The following is a 23,705-nucleotide window of genomic DNA, read 5'->3' on the forward strand; positions in this document are numbered from 1 at the left end:
TTGACAATTTCCTTAAAAAAACAAACAAAACTAAAGATGTTATTGGTAACCACTCTCTTGGGTATTTATCACAGAGAAATGAAAACACATATATTTAGGAACCTGTACTTATTCGTAGAAGTTTTATCTGTCATAGCCCAAAACAAGAAATAACCAAATGTCTTAGAATAGGTGAATAGTTAAACCATAATATAATATATTCATACTTGAAAGTCCTCTTAGAAATAAAAAGGTATGAACCATTGATACCTACAATTACTTGAATGGGTATTAAGGGCATTAAACTAAGTGAAAAAAGCCAATCTAGAAGGATTATTAAATGATTTTATTTCTTGTCACTCCCCCTCTTTGTGGAGGAATGACACAGGACCCTGCGCTGTTCTTTTGTCTGCTCGGCCCTCCCCGGGTTTGCTGCTGGTTCTTCCCGGGTTGGCTACCGTCCCTTCCACCTCCGTGGAAGGGCGGTTCCCCCTGCCACTTTCCCCACTTCCGCGGGGGAGCGGCACACCACCGGCCGGCTCTCTCGGGGGCTGCACAGGTGTTCCTTCAGATAGATGTTCCCGGTGCATGTTGTCTCTCTCCTCCTTTATAGTCCTCTTCCACCAATCCCAACTCTGCTACCCACACGCCAAGTACGCTGCTCTCCTCCAATCAGGAGCAGGTCCTGCTGTTTATTGGTTGAACTGGAGGCAGCTGTGTAGAAGCTGCTTCCTCTTCTCCCAGCGCCATATTGTGGGAGAGCAGATGCATAGAATAAGTCTTAATTCGAGTAACAGTCTAATCCGAGTTGCTCCCCACAGATCCCCCTTTCTTTTTATTTTTTGGCGTTGATACGCGCCTGTCTTTGGTGCCCCGTGGCACACACTCTGCTCTGCTTGCTAGAGTTGCCCACAGGTGCTTACAAGCCCTACCAATCAGGCAAACCGAATCCGGGTCCTCTCTTCGCCATGTTGTGAGGTTTTTAGGCACTGATGCGTGCCTGTGTTCGGTGCCCTGCAGCGCATGCTCTGCTCTGCTAGAACTGCCTGCAGGTGCTTACAAGCCCTACCAATCAGGCAAACCAAATCCAAGCCTTCTCATTGCCGTATTGTGGGGAGACTTATTGATGTTGATAACGTGCCTGTCTTCGGTGACCTGCAGCTGCCCAGAGGTGCTTATCGTCTTACTAATCAGGCAGACCGAATCCCAGCCCTCATTGCCGTGTTGTGGGGAGGCCTTATTTTTCTGTTTCTCTACCTCCGGGCATTCCTATTTCTCCTGTTTTACTTCTATCTGCCAGCATTCCTATTTCTCTCATTTTACTTCTAAACTTCTGTTTCTCTTATCCCCGCGGCTTCCTGGTGCCCGCCCCGAGGCTGCTTCTCGGCGCCTCGCCCCGCGGCGGCTTCCCAGCGCCCGCCCTGCGGCGGCTTCCCGGCTCTGCGCGGCTTACCGGCTTCTATTCGTGCCCTGCGCGCTCTCTCTGCGTGCGGCAGCTTCCGCGAGTCACACAGCCTAGCTCACGTTTCCGCCACCGGTATTCAGTCTAAGTTCCCCAGGCTAACCTGGCAAATTCAACCTAGCTCACGTCTGCGCCTTTCGGTTTGGCTTCCCGTCTTTTGCTCCCCGGGCTAACCTGACGGATTCCAACCTGGCTTACGCGTCCGCCTCTAGTTTTAGCTTTTCGCCTTTTGCTCCCCGGGCTGACTTGACGAATCCCAAGCTGGCTTCCGTCTCTGCCTCAGCCTGCCCCCGGGGCTTCATCCTCCCTAACATATTTTTCTCTACCCGGTATGTTTCCTAAGTTTCTTCCAACAATATTCCCCTCTCATTTCTCCTGGCTTCTCCCCACAGTCAGTATCCGAGTCTAAGTTTCTTCTAGGTTTCGCTTTCACTTTCAACCTGCAGTCTGTATCTGAGTCTAAGTTTCTTCTTGCTTTCACTTTAAATCCTAGCTTTCAATCCTAACTTCTTTCCCACAGTCCGTATCCGAGTCTATACCTAGGCTTTCAATAGCTTCTTCCGGCACCTTTTCCGTCCGGCTTTTCCCTAGGCTCTTTGCTAGTCTCTCTCTCCGGTATTTTCCCACTTCTTCCGGTTTCTTCCCTCCTAGGTTTCCTATCCGAGTCACGGCACCATTATGTCGCTCCCCCTCTTCATGGAGGAACGACACAGGACCCTGCGCTGTTCTTTTGTCTGCTCGGCCCTCCCCGGGTTTGCTGCTGGTTCTTCCCGGGTTGGCTACCATCCCTTCCACTTCCGTGGAAGGGCAGTTCCCCCTGCCACTTTCCCCACTTCCGCGGGGGAGCGGCACACCGCTGGCCGGCTCTCTTGGGGGCTGCTCGGATGTTCCTCAGGTGTTCCTGGTGCATGTTGTCTCTCTCCTCCTTTATAGTCCTCTTCCACCAATCCCAACTCTGCTACCCACACGCCAAGTACGCTGCTCTCCTCCAATCAGGAGCAGGTCCTGCTGTTTATTGGTTGAACTGGAGGCAGCTGTGTAGAAGCTGTTTCCTCCTCTCCCAGCGCCATATTGTGGGAGAGTAGATGCATAGAATAAGTCTTAATTCGAGTAACAGTCTAATCCGAGTTGCTCCCCACAATTTCTGTAGTAGCTCAGAATGACAAAATTGGAGAGGTAGAGAAGAAAAATAGTTGTATATTTAAAAAAATTATTTAGTAAACTTGAAAGGCAGAGAGATAGAGAGCACAGATCTGCTGGTTCACTCCCTTGCAAAGACCAGGGCTTGCTTGGCTGAACTGGATAATGGGAGCTGGGAACCCAACCCAGGCCCCATATGGGCCACAGGAACTCCACTATGTGAGCCATGACTGCTGCCTCCCAGGGTCTACATTACAAAGAAACTGGTGTCAGGATCCAGAGTTTGGAACTGAACCCATATCAATAGGACACTGGCATCTTTTAACAATTAGGCTAAATTACCATCCTTAGTTAAATACCTTTTTTTAAAAAAGATTTATTATTTATTTGAAAGATAGAGTCACAGAGAAGCAGAGAGAGAGCATCTTCTATCCAATGGTTCACTCCCCAAATGACCGAGAGAGAGAGAGGGAGAGAGAGAGAGAGAGAGAGAGAGAGAGAGAGAGAAAATCTTCCATTTGATGGTTCACTCCCCAAATGATTGCAACAGCTGGAGGTGGGCCCAAGTGAAGCCAGGAGCCTGGAGCTTCTTCCACGTCTCCCACGTGGGTACAGAGGCCCAAGGACTTGTGCCATTTTCCACTGCTTTCCTAGGCCATAGCAGAGAGCTGGATCATTAGTGGAGCAGCCGAAACTCGAACCGATGCCTATGTGGGATGCTGGCACTGCAGGCAGTGGCTTTACCCACTATGCCACAAGGCCCGCCCCTAGTTAAATGTCTTGATTGCAGTTTTTCCATGAATGTTTACATGGTAAAATGGTATAGAAGTACACATACATGTTGGTAGTTAATTTCATTGCTTTGCTATTATAGCTTACAGCATCATCTAAGGGCTTTCAATTCAGGAAAACTAAGCTGATGGGTACGTGGGACCACATTGTAGTATTCCTGCAACTTCCTATAAATCTATAGTTATTTCAAATACAAAGTAAAAACAGCAAAAACCTATTTATTTTTCTTTTATATCTCCACCCATCTGTGTGAAGAAAAAAAAGTATTTCACTTTCTTGCCAAACCTAATACTTTATTCATGCTTTTGGATATTTATCCTTTTCTGCAGAGACTTGCTTCATTGATCTTTCATAAGACATATCCATTTTCATCCTCTTGTGACTGGTTTATTTTATTACTACCTAAAGGATTGTTCTAAATAAAACAATAAACAGAAATACAAACAAAACCTACACTTCCCTCAAGTGGTTGTGTTTGGCATATATATATATATATATATATATATATATATCCATGCTAACATGTGTAGCTCTAGTCCACTGTTAGAACTGTGTTTATTCTTTCATTATAAGAATATATCACAATATTTTTATTTCTTAATTTCCCAGAATTTCACTGTACAAAGAGTGCTGTAGTTTACATTCTTGTACATGACTCCTTATGCATATGTATGGGAACTTTTCTGGGTTCACTATCTAGGAGTGGAATTATGTGTTATAATCTCCATGCAGCTTTGACTCTACTCTATATTGCATAATTTCTTTCTATAGTGATTGTACACGTTTATGCCACCAGCACAGAAGAGATTTCCTGCACAACATTTTTGACATTTGTTTGATTTTTCCTTCTTACAACTTCTATATAGAACCCACTGTGAAGTACAATATATTTTATTGGTGCAATGCAATTAAAATTTCTTGCTCTACTTGGACTATAAAAGAAATTATAAAAAAAATAATTTCAATTCATCTTGGCTTTTTTGCCAGGTCTTTATATAGAATCTTGCTTTTGCCTAAACCATCTCAATAAACTGAATATTGCAGCACTCTACCAGAGATCTCTTCCTGCTCCAATTCACCCCATTTAAAACTGCTAGATCAATATTTCTAATTCAAGTAGTTTCCTATTGTTTGTAGCACTAAATTTATAGAGCTTAATATGGTATTCAAGGTCATCTCCAATAATGTCCCAAACTATCTTTTCAGTTGTATTTCCCTGCCACCAATTTCTATACATACCTGTGTACCAACATGACCACATTACTTACATGTATTTGTTGCTATTTTCAAATAGATATGTAATGAGCTCTTAAGTTTTACTGACATATTATCACTGGAGTTTCACAGATGCTACTGTTAAAGAATGAGTAAGTTGTGATTCTTGTTATTAGGGAGCTGGTAAGCCACCTGAAGCTGCTCTTGGCAACTTTATCTACTACACCAACGTGGACCCCTATTCTGCATCTCAATATGAATGTTTGAGGAGTTGTTAGAATATTGCAAGTTTCTGAAATTGTATATTGATTGTTGGATACACTGAAGAATTCTTTAGATGAAGGCTTCTTGAACTTTAATGTGCAGAAGATTCGATTTGGTTGGTCTGTGCTGGGGCTGAGTTTGTGCATTTATAACAAGTAATGCAGTGTTGCATCTGAGTAGCACAGAGCCAGATGGCCTTTCAAAGCCCATCACCATATTTTAGAATTGTATCCTCTACCCTGGTGAAAGGAGGTTTTAGGTATTGCTGTAGACATTTGGTTAATCTGTCTTATTATTTATAATCTGATTTCTATTTTGCCATTTAAATAGTAATTTCTGCTTTATTAGAAAATGCCTTGCATATGGATTAATGATTGTTCTGTAATAATGTACTTCTTTGCTTAAAATCATCCTTCAGGTTTGTTTGTTTTTTAATTTGGAGTGAGAGAGAGAGTCCCATCTGCTGCTTCATGCCCTAAATGCCTGCAATGACTGAGATCAAAGACAGAAACTCAATCGAGGTCTCCCATTTGAGTGGCAAGAGTCCAATTAACTGAGCATCTCCACTGCCTCACAGTTTCTGCATTAGCAGGAAACTGGAGTCAGGATCCAGAGCCAGATATGGAATTCAAGTAATCCAATGTGGAACAAAATGTCTTATCTGCTAGACTAAACACTTCCCTATTTTTCAACATTTTATGAGTAGCCTCAAAAGCTATTTGACTATCAGTGGAAGCTCTCAGTTTAAGTTTGATAAGGAATATCTAGTTACTTGGTTTGCCTTGCTAACAACTGTAAATCATATTATCTTTAAAAATTTTTACACTATATCAATGATTTGATTAAAATGTTAGAAAAAATAAAAATAGGAAATAATCTTCTGTTTGACTTTAGCGGTTTTAGTTTGTGTAAGTACTGCTTTTGTTTTTTTCTTAAGATGTTATTATCATGAATTAGTATATACCACAGAGGTTAGGCTGTTATCCATAGCACAAATGAATTGAAAACCTTATTTGTGTGAATGGGCAACCAATAAGGTAGATAGCTTTGCAGTTAAATAGTTTATACTCAAAAGGATATAAATTGATATTGGGGGGATATCAAAACTTTAGGATATATAATATGAAATACTTTTTTAAAAAGATTTATTTATTTATTTGAAAGTCAGAGTTACACAGAGAAGGAGATGCATAGAGAGAGAGAGAGAGAGGTCTTCTATCTGCTGGTTTACTCACCAGTTGGCCACAACGTCTGGGGATGCACCAATCCGAAGCCAGGAACCAAGAGCTTCCTCTGGGTCTCCCATGAGGGTGCAGGGGCCCAGTGACTTGGGCTACCTTCTACTGCTTTCCCAGGCCATAGCAGAGAGCTGGATTGGAAGTGGAGCAGCCGGGACTCGAACCAGTGCCCATATGGGATGCCAGCACTGCAGGTGGTGGCTTTACCCGCTATGCCACAGCGCCGACCCCAAAATACTTTCCTAGTCTATAAAATTTTAATTATTAAATTATAAATTTTTAAGAAAATTCCAAATATTTCTTATTTTTGAAAAATGGAAATTGGGGGGGGCCGGCGCCGTGGTTCACTTGGCTAATACTCCGCCTGTGGCGCCAGCATTCCATATGGGCGCTGGGTTCTACTCCTGGTTGTTCCTCTTCCAGTCCAGCTCTCTGCTGTGGCCCGAGAAGGCAGTGGAGGATGGCCCAAGTGCTTGGGCCCTGCACCCGCATGGGAGACCAAGAAGAAGCACCTGGCTCCTGGCTTTGGATTGGCACAGCGCCAGCTGTGGTGGCCATTTGGGGGGTGAACCAACGGAAGGAAGACCTTTCTCTCTGTTTCTCTCTCTCACTATATCAGTCAATAAATAAATAAATAAATAATAAAAATAATAAAAAAGAAAGAAAAATGGAATTTGGTAATCCACATTTGCAATCCAGAAGAGTAGCATATATTTTGGAAGGGAAAAATGTGTTGTATTCATTTAAAATGTTAGAAAAATTTTCATGTTGTTAGTGATTATATCATCCCTACCTTATTTCATTTAGTAATTATCCGTAATAGAAACTGCTTGAGGAATTATATTATTACAAAGTGACTTTAAAATATATTTCTTATTGTTTTATTTTTATTTTGTAAGTACTCACCTTGCAATAAAAAGTTTTCATACGGAATTTATGTCAAATGTTGATATAAAAATTTTTTGGACCTAATCCAACAACTCTGTATAGAAATAAACCTCCTTTGTTTCTTCTGGTTGCATCCATTGATTTTTTTTTCTAAAGATACATTAATACTGCTGATAGAAGCAGAACAATTGGAATTTACATTAAAAATAAATGTGTTGAATACAAAGCAATACACTGTAATATTAGAGTCTTGATTTTGCTTTACCAATATAGTTTTAAAATCCAAAGGACAAAAATGCTGAAAAGATCAAGAAAAAATGAAAGAAAAAACAAACGATGCAAAAACAAAATGACACTGAGGTCTTGGTTTAATACATATGTATTTCAGGTTGATGGTTGATTTCATTAGCAAATCTCATTGTTATGCAATGTCTGTTCTTCTGCAGCAAAATGAATATTGTATTCTCACAGGCTCTGAGTATATCTATTATGTCACAATAAATGAAAATATATACATTTGTAGCTATCTTTGATTTCCTCTTTCCATTCTATTTTTAAGTAAAAGACAGAAATTGAATTATTTTGTTGTTAAATTTCCCCCAAAGTCTTTGATTTATGTTATGGGTATGTTTCCTACTTTTGTTCTCTGAAGTACAGGATTCTAAGGTAGCTAATAATGTAACCATATTAATTACCCGTTAACTTTTTAAACAAATAGAATGTAATCTTGATTGATTTAAGCTAATTATTAATGTGTGCTCTTCAAGCATCTGTGTTCTAGCTTTCTTAAATATTAGGAGTGTTTTGCTTATTGCAAGACAATATGTTAAGCAAATGCACATATTATGCTAAATCTAAGGGCTATTATCTTTTGCTGTAACTAAACTTTTATGTTGAGATTACTATATTAATATTTAAATTTCCAAAAAATAGGAAATTAGTAAGTAACAAATTTCAGTGTCTATACAATATAAATAACCTTTCAATAGTAATAAAATTTTAGGCTGCATATTTCTTATAAAATGAGTTTAAATATGGACACATTTGTATTGGACACAATTGCCATTTAATTTTAGTCATTTTAGGGTCTGACATTCGTTTATTAAATCTATTTGGTTATGAGCAGTATTTTCAAAAGTTGTCCTCACAACTGAACATTTGTTGACAAACTTAAAATACAAAAAGCCCAAGGTTTAATTAAATACAAGTTGATTTTATATCATACAGAAATTATCCGTATGGCCAGAATTGTTGTTCTGGTTCACTTGATGAAATCCTGACCAATGTCTTAGCTGTGTTGAACAAACATGAGATATTAATAAATATGTGTTTATTAATGCATCATATTAAATTAATTTGCACTTAGAGTGTTTGCTACATGTTGAGTGTTTTATTATTCACAGTGAGTAATAGGAGGAATGTCGAGATCTCATAGGGTGATCTCCAAAATAATTTTAGAGTACTAAAGAGCTACTTCAGAGAGAGAGAGAGGAGAGAGAGAGAAGATGTTATGGATCCAAATAACCAGGCTTTGAGAGAGGGTCTTCCTGGAAGTGATAAGATCTAAACTGATAATGAGGTGGGGAGAGCAATGGGAAGCTACCTGTGGATAATCTGGATAGTAGGAGAACATGAATTTAGCTTCTTTTGGGTGACAGCGAGGAGATCAATCCAATTGTAATGAAGTTATGATTTGCTACTGCCTCCTTACCTCACATGAAAATCAGAGTGTTGGCCTGTTACATTTTAGCAGTGTGCAGTATAGCAATGTTGATGCTCACTGACAGTGCTACTATGGTGGACCCTGCTTCTTCTTGTATAACAAAATGGGAGACAGGAAATTCCCTTTATGTCAGAGTAAATGCACTGAAAGTGTGCAGATGTGAATCTAAATTGGTGCAGACTGAATGAGAAGACAGCTTTCTTCTACCATAGTTAGAAACACCAAACTGAGGAGGAATAGAAATCATAGCTTAAGTTCCTTGGCTTTTGAATTGAGCAGAATCATTGAAAGTCACCAACGAAGAGGGTCTCTTAAATTAAAAAACAGTCCCTTTTAAGTGTCTGCATCTGTCTACTACTATCTTTTCCTATGCCTCATAGGAACCGTAGTTATCTGTTGCATGCCTACCTTGTATACCTATCTAGCAGAAAAACTTGAATTTGGAAAATGGAATATGAATTTGGAGTGTGAAAATGGACTGTAAATTCAATGAAAAGATCCCGAGGGGATCAGGTGTTTGGCCTGGCGGTTGATCGCTGTGTCCCACATTGGAGTACCTGGCTGGATTCAGTACTGGCTCCTGCTTCTAATTCTTGCTTCCTGTTAATGCACACTCTGAGAGGCAATGGTGAAGTCTCAGTAACTGGGCTCCTGCCACCCACAAGGGAGACCTGTATAGCATTCCCAGCTCTCGGCTCTGACTTTGGTCCTGACAGAGCCGGCTGTTGGGGAGTGAACTAGCAGATGGAGTTTCTTCCTCTCCCACTTCCCTCTTCCTTCTCCAATAAATTGGCAGGGGTAGGGTGGTGGTGAAAAGATCCTGGAAATTGTTAATGTATGTTTAACACCCAAATCAGGTAAGTTGCAGAATTCCTAGCTAGATGGCTTATTTTCTTTCTTTCTTTTTAAAAATTTATTTATTTATTTGAAAGTCATAGATACAGAGGCGGGGAGAATCAGAGGCAGAGACAGAGATCATCCATCTGTTCGTTCACTCCCAAAATAGGCACGATGGCCAGGGCCCGTCCAGGCCGAAGCCAGGAGCCAGGAGCTTCATCTGGGTCTCTGCTGAGTTGCAGGGACTGAAGCACTTGGGCCATTTTCCAATGCTTTTACATGCGCATTCACAGGGAGCTTGATTGGAAATGGAAGAGCTGGGACTCGAACCTGTACCTATATGGGATGTTGGCACTGCAGGGTGCTTTACCTGCTACACCACAGCATAGGCCCCTAGATGGCTTATTTGCTAGGTAACCTTTCATTGTGTTATGATTCTGATTTGTATTGAGGAAATGTTGAAACTTCCATAAAAAATTTGTTATTTTGATTGCTGTAATTATACTGAGAAGCTGTTATTTTTTCCAACTTTGCATTATGAAAAGCATAAAAGAAATTTCTTTTAATTTCAAGTACTAGGAAAATCTTTGAGTTTATGGAGAATAAGAATTTTATAATTTCATCTTCTTACCCACTTCCTTTGATTGCTAGGAAGCTCAGGGCTAAACTACCCGTGTCATAGACTTGTACAAGACCTCATGATAGGTGTTTGTGTCTTCAAGGTTTACCTGTGTTTTGTCGTTCTTGCTGCTTCTTATTTTCCTTTTATATTAGTTTAAAGGCATTTTGTTGTATCCATATTTATGATAGTCAGATTGTATTGGACTAAGATGGAAACTGAGAGAACAATTCAGATTGAAATACAAGAATATGGGGCCAGCACTGTGGTGTAGCAGGTAAAGCTGCCACCTGCAGTGCCGGCATCCCATATGAGCACCGGTTTGAGTCCCGGCTGCTCCACTTCTGATCCAGCTCCCTGCTATGGCCTGGGAAAGCAGTGGAAGATGGCCCAAGTCCTTGGGCCCCTGCATCAGTGTGGGAGACCCAGAAGAAGCTCCTGGCTTCAGATCAGCCCAGCTCCGGCCGTTGCAGCCATTTGGGGAGTGAACCAGTGGATGAAAGACCTCTCTCTCTCTCTGCCTCTTTGTAATTCTCTGCCTTTTAAATAAATAAATAAATCTTTAAAAAAAAAAAGAAATACAAGAATACACTAGAGAAGGAAAAGGTGCCTTTTTTCATTTGTCAGTTCAGAAAGGGAGTCTTTCTAAATCACAGGATGCCATATATATATATATATGTAATATATATTACTATGTATACATATTTATGTATATATTCCCTTGTGACTGAACTGTGAATTTTTTTTAAGATTTATTTATTTATTTATTTGAAAGGCAGAGTTACAGAAAGGCAGAGGGGGAAGAGAGAGAGAGGTCTTCTGAAGCCAGGAGCCAGGAGCTTCTTTCTGGGTCTCCCACATGAGTGCAGGGACCCAAGTACTTGGACCATCTTCTACTGCTTTCCCAGGCCAAAGCAAAGAGCTGGATCAGAAATGGTGCAGCTGGGACTTGAACCAGTGTCCATATGGGTTGTGGGCACTGCAGGTGGCAGCTTTACCAGCTACACCACAACACTGGCCCTGAACTGTGAACTTTTTTTTTTTTTTTTGACAGGCAGAGTGGACAGTGAGAGAGAGAGAGAGACAGAGAGAAAGGTCTTCCTTTGTCGTTGGTTCACCCTCCAATGGCCGCCACGACCAGCATGCTGCAGCCAGCACACCGCGCTGATCCGAAGCCAGGAGCCAGGTACTTATCCTGGTCTCCCATGGGGTGCAGGGCCCAAGCACTTGGGCCATCCTCCACTGCACTCCCGGGCCACAGCAGAGAGCTGGCCTGGAAGAGGGACAACCGGGACAGAATCCGGCGCCCCGACCGGGACTAGAACCCGGTGTGCCAGCGCCACAAGGCAGAGGATTAGCCTATTGAGCCGTGGCGCCCGCGTGAACTCTTAGTGCCAAAACTTGGTGACTCTTGATAAAAAGCACCTTGAATGAAATAACATATCGAAGTTATTTTTACATTTTTATTTCATTATCCTCCATATTTGATCAATTATGGGCAAGTAAGAGTCATGGGTCTTTGAAAAAATTGAAATAAAATTTTCTAATTTAAATTTTGTTTTGTTTTTGGTATATAAAGTACTTATTCAAAGCTGTCTATGTCATAGGAATTACATTTTAAATTTTCTATAATGGGAATAAGCACTATGTTTTGCATTTCAAATATTTAAGTTATTTGACCATGAAATTCACCTGAGACTGTTAACTCCTTAATCGCAGTTTTCTGAAAATTGGTGGTGTGTTTCACGTGTTATAGTGATGATTAGTACTGTCAGTGACTTGTGTTAGTGTGATTCATTACTGAATAGAGACTGCTTTAAAATGATGCATTACGTTTTTCTTCGGAGACCTATTCCAAGGTTCTGCACCTTTAGCACAGTCTTACCTGGCTTGGATGTTCTGTTTGTTGTTATTGATTTCAATGTCATTTTGTTTTGTTGTGTTTTATTTTTTAGTACATTAGAACCTTATTTTTGCAAACTGAGTTAATATTAACAATACAGTTTTGATGTGATTATATTACTGTAAAAAGTTCCATCAAGGTCTTGGCGTTAAAAGCAAAGCATACCATGTTCATAATAGGACATAGAAGCATAGCCTTAGTAAAGAGAATTTATAAGATAAATACAAATTATGAAAATGTTTAAATTACAAGAATATTTTAAAGTAGTAGATTAGTTTATTATTTTTTATGGAGCTGTGTTTCTTGTTTGTTGTATACCAATAGTTAATTTAAATCAACCCTCTTCAACTTTATTTGAAATTTAGAGAGCAAAAATCCTGGTAATTTTGGGATGGGGAGAGCTAAAGATAAGGAAACTAGTTTCTTAAACTAACAATCTTTTCCTTTTTTAAGAATTCACAAGGAAGCATTTTGTTTTGTTTTATTGTTTAAAATTACATAGAGAATACCTTCAAGTTATGTAAACTTTTTGATTCATATAACTGAGATGTTTGAATAAAACATTTCTACATTAATTTATAAAGTTGTCTTATTTTGCAGGAGGCTGTCCTTAAAAAATGGATTTAGCCTCTGACTACAAATTTTTGATTTTGGTCTTTTACTGTAATTCAGAAATTTTTTTGTCTACTTTCTTGAAGCAATTGAAATTTTAAACACCTTTGTTAATATTTAGCGGCAGGTTTTTTAGCAGTTATTCTGACCTATTATTAACAAGCATTGCCTTGTTTCTACAATTTGCTTGCCAGAACTAATTTTTAGAACCTGCTTAAACCGTGCAGGTTTGTAAGCAGTAAGCATTCCTTATTATCGACTGTGAGTTTCTGCATGTCAGGAATAAACGCTCCTATAAAAAGGAAGAAAGAAAGAACTCTTCATTGTCTGTTTTGACGTTAATAAAATTAAGAAAAGAATAATTATTTGAGACATCCTGCTTACCTGGTTTAGTTTTGTCACGTGAGCGTTCACGGTTACTGGTGATCTAAGTGCTCCACCTGCCTTTCAGTTTGTTTACCAGGAAATCAAGATGTGTAAACTGCAGGAAGTACTATTTGACCCTCTCCGACAGTATCTCATTACAATAATTGCTAATCTCTGAATAAGACAGCCATGTTTTGTGAGTAACTGAGAGAGAGAGGTTGTGTTAGGTAGATTTTAGGTGTTTCAACAAATAGAGCTTTGTAAATGCTTACTTGGATTATGTTTTCACGATAGCTTTCGATAAAAGACATATGGTGACCTTTGGGGTCAGCAAAGCTAGGACACAATAGTAGGTATTCTTTCATGCCTTTTAACTGAAAAATATCACGGGGCTTGTTGTTTTGGAGTGCTGTCACTGCTCTGAATCGAAAGGATAATGGCTACTTCCTGATTAAACCCACTCTCCACAGTAAGCTGTTAATGTTATCCTGTATGTCTTTTTCTCCTGTAAATGCAAGAGTGTTTGGTGTTTTCTTTACTTTTTATCATTGTCTTTTCGTAGATAAATCTCTTAGAAATGTATCCTGAAGTTGAAGTTTATGATTAGAGTAGAAACTACTGTTTTAAGTTTGGAGAATTTTTTTTAAATGAAAAAATATTTCTGTTTGGTCTTCTAAATCCAACCATCTCATATACTTACTGGAGATTTTGGTTAAAGAAATTAGCTGTATTAAAAGTAATTGAAGTGATAAATTATATTAAGCTGCCACTTTCTTGGTTCTCTAAGCAAAATTTTAAAAATAACTTCTGTAGCAAATCAGATTAATTTCTGAGAGAGTATTATTTGGATAAACTAATATTATTTTGATTTAATAAATTTCCAAATTATATAGTCATGATATGTTGTTGCTTACTTAAGTTATTGCATTAAATTATTGTTCTTAAATTAGTTAAGAGATCCTTGTGACATAAAAACAATGTTAAGTGTTCAGAATATAAAGAGGGAATAATGAGCTTCTTAGTTTTAATCCTAAAGCTGACAGTCACTCCATCTGTGGTCCTGGGACAATCATTTAAACTGCTTGCCTCAGTTTTATTGTCTACTACTCATACGCATGCTTAGGTAAAATGTATACATTTATTTCTTTATGGAAGTACAAACCATAAGGAAAATAAATTTTATAAGTACTTGTATTTTGTAAAATGAAGAACTAGCTCTGCAGATAGGGCAACACTGGGAGTCACAGTACACAGAGAAATAATGGAAAAATTTTGTGGCTTTAAAAGAAACGCTCTTAGGTTGGCCTTTTTATTGGAACAGAACTCTCAGTTTTGCTTATTCTTTAAGATAACATTACCAAATGATACATATTGGGTTCATGATTAAAATGAGAAGTGGAAAGCTTAGAAGTAATTTATTAAAGACCCACAAATATGCTTAAAATTATTTTAAATTTTCTCAAAAATCTTATTTCTGGAAATGAGATTGTTCAGAATAAAGAATGTATGTGTGTGTATGACAGGGCTGTAAATGTAAGTGATGTAAATAGTATGGTGTTTAATTTTTAAGCTCTATGATAGGAATTTAGTTATACAAAAGAAAACATTTTTAATATATTAAAAATGTAAAGCAGTCACTAAAGAAGGTTATAGACCCTAACGTCTAAATATATTTTAAAATGTTCTGGGATAATGTAAGTAGAATCTCACTACTGTTGAGAGAATTAAGGTACTTTCTTTTGTAAAATGCTTATAAGGTTATTTTAGGTAACTCAGTAATTTTTAATATAGATTACTGGTGCATCTTAAGAAAATTCTTAAAGGTATGGTCAGTGAATATTCTTGCTTAGGATATCAAAGTAAAGCTTTTAGTAGTCTTTATTTTAATTTGTAATAACAAGTAATAGATGTCACTTATTGAATGCTTACCGTGTGTGAATCTCTGAGCCAATGCTATCATTTAATATTCATATATTCATCATATGAGGTACAGGTACCATTACTACTAACATTTTTAATGGTAATAAATAGTTATAGATTTAAGTAGTTTGGTCAAAGTCCTTTAATCAATAAGTACTAGAGTCAAACTAAAAATCCTAGAATTTGGAACCCTGAACATTTTCTCCAGTGTCAAACCCTTAGGCAATGTGTTTTTATTTTGGAGATTCAGATTCTTTTTTTTTTTTCATCAATTTGTCAAATATTGCAAAGTGCCTACCAAGTGTCAGGCATTGTGAGGAAGGACAGCAATAACAATAGATAATAAAACAAAATCTCTTGTCTCAAGAAGCTTATAATCTCCTAGGCTGTTACAGTACTAGTGATAACTAAGAAAATAGAGGTAAGCACAAATGCTAAAGAAAGCACAAAGGAGAGCTGTCTGGTGTCTTGCTTTATTTATTTAATGTGCTTTTATGTGCTGTTCTAGGTAATTGGGAAATATCAGTAAATAAAACAAAGACCTCTGCTTTTGTGGCACATATACTTGACTAGGTGTGGAGATAAGCAAACATAGTAAAGTATGTACTGAGTGAGAAGCTGGTTAAGTGTTGTGAAGGAAGGATAAAGAGAGCAAGATGAGAAGGATGTGGTGGTTCAGGAATTAAGGAAGGAGAAGGGGATAGTGAGTAAAGAATAAAGAAGTTAAATATGTGGATTCCTTTGGGAAAAGCCTTCCAGGCATAGGCCAAGAGGGAAGAGCATGTTGAGATTGGCCTAGAGTGAGAGAAAGGGAAATTTGGAGGGGGTAGTGTCAAAGGTAATGGGTGGGAGGATTATTCAGGTAGGGCCTTCCAGACTAATATAGGGACTTTGAGGAGCTCCTGCAAGGCTTTTCGTAGGTCTGGTTTATATTTTTAAAAGAGCTCTTCAGGGGATGGCACTGTGGCGTAGAAGGCTAAGCCTCCATCTGCAGTGTTGGCATCCCATATGGACACTGGCTGCTCTACTTCTAATCTAGCTACTTGCTAATGCTCCTGGGAAAGCAGCAGAAGATGGCCCAACTACTTGGGCCCCTGTAACTATGTGGGAGACCCAGAAGAAGCTCCTGGCTTCAGTCTGGCCCAGCCCTAGCTGTTGAGCCATTGGATGGAAGATCTCTCACTCTCTGTCTCTCCTTCTCTTTTTGTATCTCTGCCTTTCAAATAAATGCTACTAGACTATGGAGAGGCATGGACCACCAGTTGGAAGGCTTTTACAGTAACCTACATGAGAGATGGAAGTGACTTGGAAGTAGTTTAAAAATCCAAAAAGATTTCTTGATGGACTGGATATGAAATATAAGAAAAAGAGGAGACAAGATTACTTTAAAGTTGTGGCTGAACTTCTGAAAGGATGGTGTTGCCATCAGCTGTGAGATGGGGAAGGTTTCCGAGTAGAATACATTTAAGATGGTGGTGGAGAATCAGATTTTTGTGCTGGGTGTGGTAGATTGGAAGTTTCTAATGATTATTCCCGTGAAGATATTGGAAAGCTTTACAGAGAAGGAATAGTCTAAATTGAGATTGAAGACTGAGTTGTAGTTATCCAGTCAACGAGGTGATTTGTAATGATTCACAAGCCTTCACTTTATATTTAAATGAATCTTAGAATGATCTATGTTACATAGTTACTAACACATAGACATATAAAAAGTAATCACATTTATAAAATAATAAAATTGCTCACCTCAAAAATAAATTATTCTGGGTAGTCAATTTTCAGATTATTTTAGTAACAAGTACATTCCCAAGTTATACTGGATGCTTTTACATATGTTGACTCTCACCATATTACTGTAAGGAAAACAGCACCCTCATAATATACTTGGAGAAACTGAATGTAAGCATAAGATCATTGCTATTTTGGGTGATGATTATGGATTCAAATCCAGGTCTTTAGCTTCCATTGATGATAGTCCTGTTTAAAAGTTGTGTAATGTTAAAGTTAAAAAACATTTTAGACCTTTGTTTGAGATCTCTTTTTGAACATTACTGTTCTGTATTGTAATACAGGGATACTCTTGGGACATAAGGTTTATAGGTTCTTAATCATGCAGTCAAGCCACTTACTGGTCATTCTTAAATTCAGTACAGACACTCCCTCCTAATGTATAGTGATTAATAAGTGCTTAGAAATGGCAGCTGGTATCATCAATATCTTTATTCCTCTTTGTAATGTGCTGTGACCTTGGGGATCACAACCCAAGTACCTTGGAATCATGTGTGCATTAAGAAACTTAGTAATTAGAAAAGAAAGAGTTTTAACCTGTGTTTTGTCAGCTTAGAGACCGTTTTTGTTTCCTTCCCTTTTTTTGACTGTTATCTGGGCAAATGACTTTGCTAGATAGCTGTATTTCTGACTGGAAAAGCAATAATATCTAGGGTGCCAGTGGGTATTTTCACTGAAAAAGTAAACATAAGTTGTTTTACTTCAGTAGGGAATAGGAATATAATTGCTCTTTCAAACAAGTTTATTGTGAGATAATGAAGCCATATCATAAAAACTTAAGCTTTTGCCTTCTTGATCAAAAAAACCTTTTTTTTAATTTTATTTATTTATTTGAGAGGCATGAAGAGAGACCAAGAAGGAGAAAGAGAGCACTCTCATCTGCTGGTTCAATTCCAAATGTTTGCAATGACCAAGGCTGGGCCAAAGTCAAAATAGAAAACCAGGAACTTAATTCAGGTCTCCCACTGAGTGGCAGAAATCTAATTACTAGAACTATTGCTGCTGCCTCCCAGAGTCTCCATAAACAGGAAGCTGGAGTCAGGAGCTGGAGGTGGATATCAAGCCCAGGCACTCTGATATGGTGCCTGGATCTCTTAACCGCTAGGTCAAATGCCTGCCCCCTAAATACTATTTATTTTATTTTATTTTTATTATTTGTTTGTTTGTTTGTTTTTAAAGGCAGTTACAGAGAGACAAGGAGTAACAGAGAGGGAGGGATCTTCCATCCGCTGGTTCACATCCCCCATGGCCACTGCAGCAGAGGCTGGGTCAGGCTGAAGTCAGGAACCTAGAACTCTATCTGTATCTCCCACACAGGGCAGAGGCCAAGGACTTGGGCCATCTTCTGATGTTTTCCTATACACATTAGCAGGGAGCTAATTGGAAGTGGAGCAGCCAGGACTGGAACCTGCACTCTTGGAATGTGGGTGGAAATTGCAGGTGGTGGCTTAATCTACTGTGCCACAATGTGCCAGCACCCAAAATACTATTTCATAAACTTGGTCTAAGTTAATCCTGTTCACATTTATACTATGTTTTAAAAGACACATTGCAGAGCGAGTCATTCAGACCAACTGCAGGAAAGAAATCCTTTTACCAAATAAATTTCACATTTTAATTCTTTTTAAGATTAGAAATATATTCTGAACAATACTAGTTGGGCATAAAAATATTAGTATAATTTTAAATGTTTCTGTATTGCTCATGTTTTAAAAATGTTTGTTTGGACAGTGTCTTGACATTGATTCTATCATGAGAAAAGGAAAATGAGTAGTCAATCAGAAAATTTTGCTTAATGTATCTTATTGCCTATTTCCCTACTTTTATAACTATACTGAAGTAGATCTATTATGTTCTTGGTGAATTGATGAGGTAGGGGGCTGTGAGGTCCTAATTTGAGTCTGATCTTCTAGTCTAGTTTGGTAAATAAAATACAAATATGAAATTTGGAAATTGACTTGATAATTTGAACAACTGATCTGGATTTGTAAGGAAAGCATGATCAGATATTAAATGTGTTTCAGTAATTTAAAAACACAAGATGCCCGAAAGTGGATAAGATTAATTACTAAAGAGTGATATAAATAAGCAAAATACTGTGAGTTAACAGTAAAGGAAGGGTCCCTAGAGTGACCAGGGAAGGTTCCTTTAAGGAAAAGATGGCCATGCATTAAAGACTCCAATCATTAGTTTTATAAAATAGCTGTATTGAGATATAATTAACATATCATGATTATGCTTTTTACTCATTTTAAGTATACAGTTCATTTGTTTTTGGTGTATTAACATTATTCATTTTTGAAGTTGTGGTATAATGTACATGTCATGAAATATGCCATTTTGATCATTTTTATGTACAATTCAGTGGCCTTAATTATATTCACATTATTATATAACCATCACTACTATTCCAAATTTTTCATCACTCTGAACAGAAACCCTATAAGCATTTTATCTTTATTTGAAAGGCAGTTATAGAGACAGAGAGCTCTTCCATCCACTGGTTCATTCCCCTGATGAACCTCAAGGGCCAGGGTCCAGGCCAGGCCAAACCCAGAATCCAGGAACTTCTTCCTGGTCTCCCATGTGAGTAGTAGGAGCCCAAGCACTTGGGACATCCTCCACTGCTTTAGCAGGGAACATTCCCAGGTGCATTAGCAGGGAACTAGATTGGAAGTGGAGCAGCCAGGAAATGGACCAGTGCCTGCATGGGATGCCAGCATCAAAGACGGTGGCTTTAACAGCCCTGCAACAATGTGATTTCTCTCTATAACCGTTAAGCAGTAATTTCCCATTATCCTCAAATCCCAGCCCCTAGTAATCTAATTTATGTTCCTATAGACTTTTCTATTAAGTAGAATAGTATAACATTTGTCATTGTATTGGTCAGATACATTTCACTTACCATAAAGTTTTCAGGGTTCATCCATGGTGTAGCATGTTTTAGAACCTAATTGCTGTTTATGTCTATTATATATATATATGTGTGTGTGTGTGTATATATATGTGTGTGTATATATATATATATATATAACAAATATGACATAGTTTATCCATTTGCCTGTTGATGGATGTTTAGGTATGCACATATCTTTTACAGTCCCTGCTTGTAATCCATATGGTAAATTTATGTTTAGCTTTAAAATGTTTAGGCAAACTATTTTCTTCATTTTTTGAAAGATTTGTTTATTTATTCAAAAGACAGAGTTACAGAGAGGCAGAGAGAGAGAGAGACAGAGACAGAGAGAGAGGTCTTCCATCCACTGATTCACTCCCCAGATGGCCACAGCTGCCGGAGCTGCACTGATTTGAAGCCAGGAGCTAGGAGCTTCTTTGGAGTCTACCATGCAGGTGCAGGGACCCAATGACTTGGGACATCTTCTATTGCTTTCCCAGGCCATAGCAGAGAGCTGGATCAGAAGTGGAGCAGCTGGGTCTCAAACTGGCACCCATATGGGATGCCAGCACTGTAGGTGGTGGGCGGTGGCTTTACCCACTATGCAACAGTGCTGGCCCCTGCAAACTATTTTCTATAGCAGCGGACTCACACATTAAGAATAAGTCTGGATGTTTCCACAAGTAAATAGTGTAACTTAGTCCATTTCTCCCCACTTTTGAGCTATTTATTTTTAGTTGCCCTTTTTGCATTATAAAGTGAAATCACTCATTGATATTTAACTGAAAAATATTCCCAAATTTTTTTAGTTATTTTGTATTTACTTATTTTGTATCTACTTATTTTCCTTCAGATTTCCTATTGAGGAAAACTATAGGCATTTCAGTTGGCATTTTTGCGATAACTCTCAAAAGTATAAATTCTGGGAATTCAAGTGAATTAGGAGAGCAGTGCTTACCTGTCTTTCCATAGGTCAGTGAGGGGCTGCTAAGTCAAATGACGGCTGAATTCAGTGACTTGGTAAGCATTGACCAGTAAGTGAGAAGAAATATTGGAAGAAGGTAATTATTTGAACTAATTACAAATTTCTCTTGGAGGGATCTATAATTTATCAGAACCACAATTAATAATGAATTATACTTGTAGATTCAATAGAGAACTAAACAGTAATATCAGAAATAATCAGTCATCCTGATGAGAATATTGTTTAAGATATTTGAGAGTAATTTCTAGAAGACTATTTGGAAATTTCCTTTAAATTTCTTGTCGAAGGGTATATGTGGAATATTTGATGCATAAGGAGTTTGAAATAACTAGCTATTTTGAGAAAGTGGACATGAATAGTTCATGGGCATCTTTTTCAATTTTTCTTTTTTGGAAAACCTCCGTGGCAAATTACCTCAATATAGATTTTTTTTTATTTTTTTATTTTTTATTTTTGACAGGCAGAGTGGACAGTGAGAGAGAGAGAGACAGAGAGAAAGGTCTTCCTTTTGCTGTTGGCTCACCCTCCAATGGCCGCCGCGGCCAGCACGCTGCGGCCGGCGCACCATGCTGATCTGAAGGCAGGAGCCAGGTGCTTTTCCTGGTCTCCCATGGGGTGCAGGGCCCAAGCACTTGGGCCATCCTCCACTGCACTCCCGGGCCATAGCAGAGAGCTGGCCTGGAAGAGGGGCAACCGGGACAGAATCCAGCGCCCCGACCGGGACTAGAACCCGGTGTGCCGGTGCCGCAAGGCAGAGGATTAGCCTATTGAGCCATGGCACCGGCCCAATATAGATTTTTTTAAAAAAATATGGAATGCTTCATGAATTTGCGTGTCATCCTTGCATAGGGGCCATGTTAATCTTCTCTGTATCGTTCCAATTTTAGTATATGTGCTGCCAAAGTGAGCACCTCAATATAGATTTGAGTCTAGTGAGTTTTTTTACATTTAAGTAGGAACTGAGAATGAGATTATGAGTTGTCTAAATTATTAGCAAAGGTTAGACTTGAAGAAATCTTTTGAGAAATAGTTTCCTCTTGGTTAAAAGTAAAATTTCAGTAGTTCATTAGCACAGAATTGTCATGGACATAGTACTTCGAATGACTTACTGAATACAAATTAAATAATTAAATAAAATAGTTTAAACAGTTTTTATTTTGGCATTGCTCATCTGGCAAGATAAGCAGTCAATGGGATCAAAAATTAAATGAATGAGAAAATTTAAAGAGGGTTAGAAAATACCAAAACCTACCTGCCTGCCTGCCTTCCTTCCTTCCTTCCTTCCTCCTTCCTCCTTCCTTCCTTAAGATTTTATTTATTTACTTATTTGAAAGGGATACAGAGAGGCAGAGAGAGAGAGAGAGAGAGAGAGAGGTCGGTCTTCCATCCTCTGGTTCACTCCCCAAGTGTCACAACTGCCAGAGCTAAGCTGATCTGAAGTCAGGAGCCACGAGCTTCTTCCGGGTCTCCCATGGCAGATGTAGGGGCCCAAGCACTATAGCAGAGACCTGTATTGGAAGAGGAGCAGCCTGGACTCGAACCAGTGCCCATATGTGATGCTGGCGCTGCAGGCAGAGGCTTAGCCCACTATGCCACAGCATTGGCCCAACTAGCTTTCATTTCAATGAACTTACTGAACCATGGTGACAGGAGTTTCTATTACTAAGGCTGTGTAATAACTCACTGAAATCAAATCTCATGTAATGCTAGTACTGTATTTGAAAACATCTCTGCTTCCAGTTGAAAATAGAATAGTCCCTTTTGAACCTTAGTTTTTAAATTTTTAAGTTACTCATTTTTTGGAAGTAATTATACCTTTAGTATAACTAATTCTTATCTACTCTTTCCATTTTTATGTATTTTTTAAGAAATTCTTTTATCATTCAATTTAGATTACTGCTTATATGGTAGGAAGCCTCAAATGAATACCAGATCTATTTTGATTTCCAATATTTTAATGTACTATATGAAAAACATATCTGATTTTCTGGAATCAAATTACTCCCTGATACACAAGCAGATATACATACACATAAACTTAATGCTGTAGAACTTTCTGCCACTAGGACATGTGAAATTCAAATTCAGCTTTGTTAGATGTTTGATGTGACATTTCCATTCACTTGAAAGCTTTTCCAAGTCCCCAACAAAGCTAGGATTAGAACTGGTGTCTCTGAAATATTCTACCAGTCTACCACATCTATCAATCATTCCAGGACGCTACCTCATCCATGTTTTGAGTAACCTTGTAGGATTGGATGGAGGACTGTTTCATGTCCTCCTATGCAAATCATTCCTAATATTACAACAAGTGTAGATGAACTAGACAACTGGGGAGTGTCTCTGACTTCTTGCTGCCCTGAAATGCTCTTTCTAAGACTATCCAGAATTATTCTTATCTCCTTATTCTCTTGTAGTGGTTTGAAGCCTGCTTTAATTACTGAGCTAGCTGTTGATCCTGTTGCCTAGTAAAATTTGTCTAGATTCATAGCATATTTCTCTAAGTTTTGTACCCTCTCTTCAGTATATCTGGCTATACATTAGACAGATGGAATTGGTTATGATACAAGGGTACTTCAAAAAGTTTATAGAAAACTGAAGTTGAAAGACAGTTTATTTTAGTGCAAAAAATTTTGAAAACCATGCATAGTTTTTTCATTGTGTGTATTTTCATTAGCTTTTCAAAGATCCTTTGTATGCAAGCATTCCAGAATTTTTTGTGTCACCATCCCTCTTACTGTGTTCCTTAATATTTGTTGTTCTGTTTGAAGTGATAGATTAAAGGAAATGTGTAGTCCTAGCAAACATTTTTCAACTTCTGAAACAGAAAAATTGACATACAGTTTATTTAGATACTGACAAGAATATTTGTAAAAAGTTAATCCAAAGTTATTCCTAAATAAAGTTGTAAGATATAAGAATAGATTTTTCTGAATATTAAATTTCTTACTTGTTTTTTAGACTAACAATTAATATATATTAACTAAAAATTCCCTATTTTTTAAAAGATTTATTTTATTTATTTGAAAGACAGAGTTACAGAGAGAGAGAGAGAGCCAGAGAAAGAGAGAAAGATCT

At 38.2% G+C, this 23,705-nt stretch overlaps 1 protein-coding gene and 1 non-coding gene across 38 annotated transcripts in view; one reads left to right on the forward strand and one right to left on the reverse strand.

Moving 5' to 3' along the window:
- BAZ2B (bromodomain adjacent to zinc finger domain 2B) overlaps window positions 1-23,705 on the forward strand; it is a 456,715-nt gene that overhangs the window by 234,184 nt on the left and 198,826 nt on the right. For 2 of the 37 annotated variants that reach the window (XM_051849470.2, XM_070070794.1), the window contains exon 1: window positions 13,193-13,507. The exons of 34 other annotated variants lie outside the window; for them this stretch is intronic. The gene's annotated coding sequence lies outside the window, so the exon portion shown is untranslated. Of the gene's footprint in view, window positions 1-13,192; window positions 13,508-23,705 lie in introns of those variants that run through there. One more of the 37 variants, XM_017342869.3, reaches the window with a different exon arrangement.
- Window positions 21,432-21,538, reverse strand: LOC127491867 (U6 spliceosomal RNA). Its single transcript, XR_007920800.1, has one exon. It is a non-coding gene; the product is annotated as a U6 spliceosomal RNA (small nuclear RNA).

This window comes from Oryctolagus cuniculus, chromosome 3, assembly GCF_964237555.1.
Source record: "Oryctolagus cuniculus chromosome 3, mOryCun1.1, whole genome shotgun sequence".
Taxonomy (NCBI): domain Eukaryota; kingdom Metazoa; phylum Chordata; class Mammalia; order Lagomorpha; family Leporidae; genus Oryctolagus; species Oryctolagus cuniculus.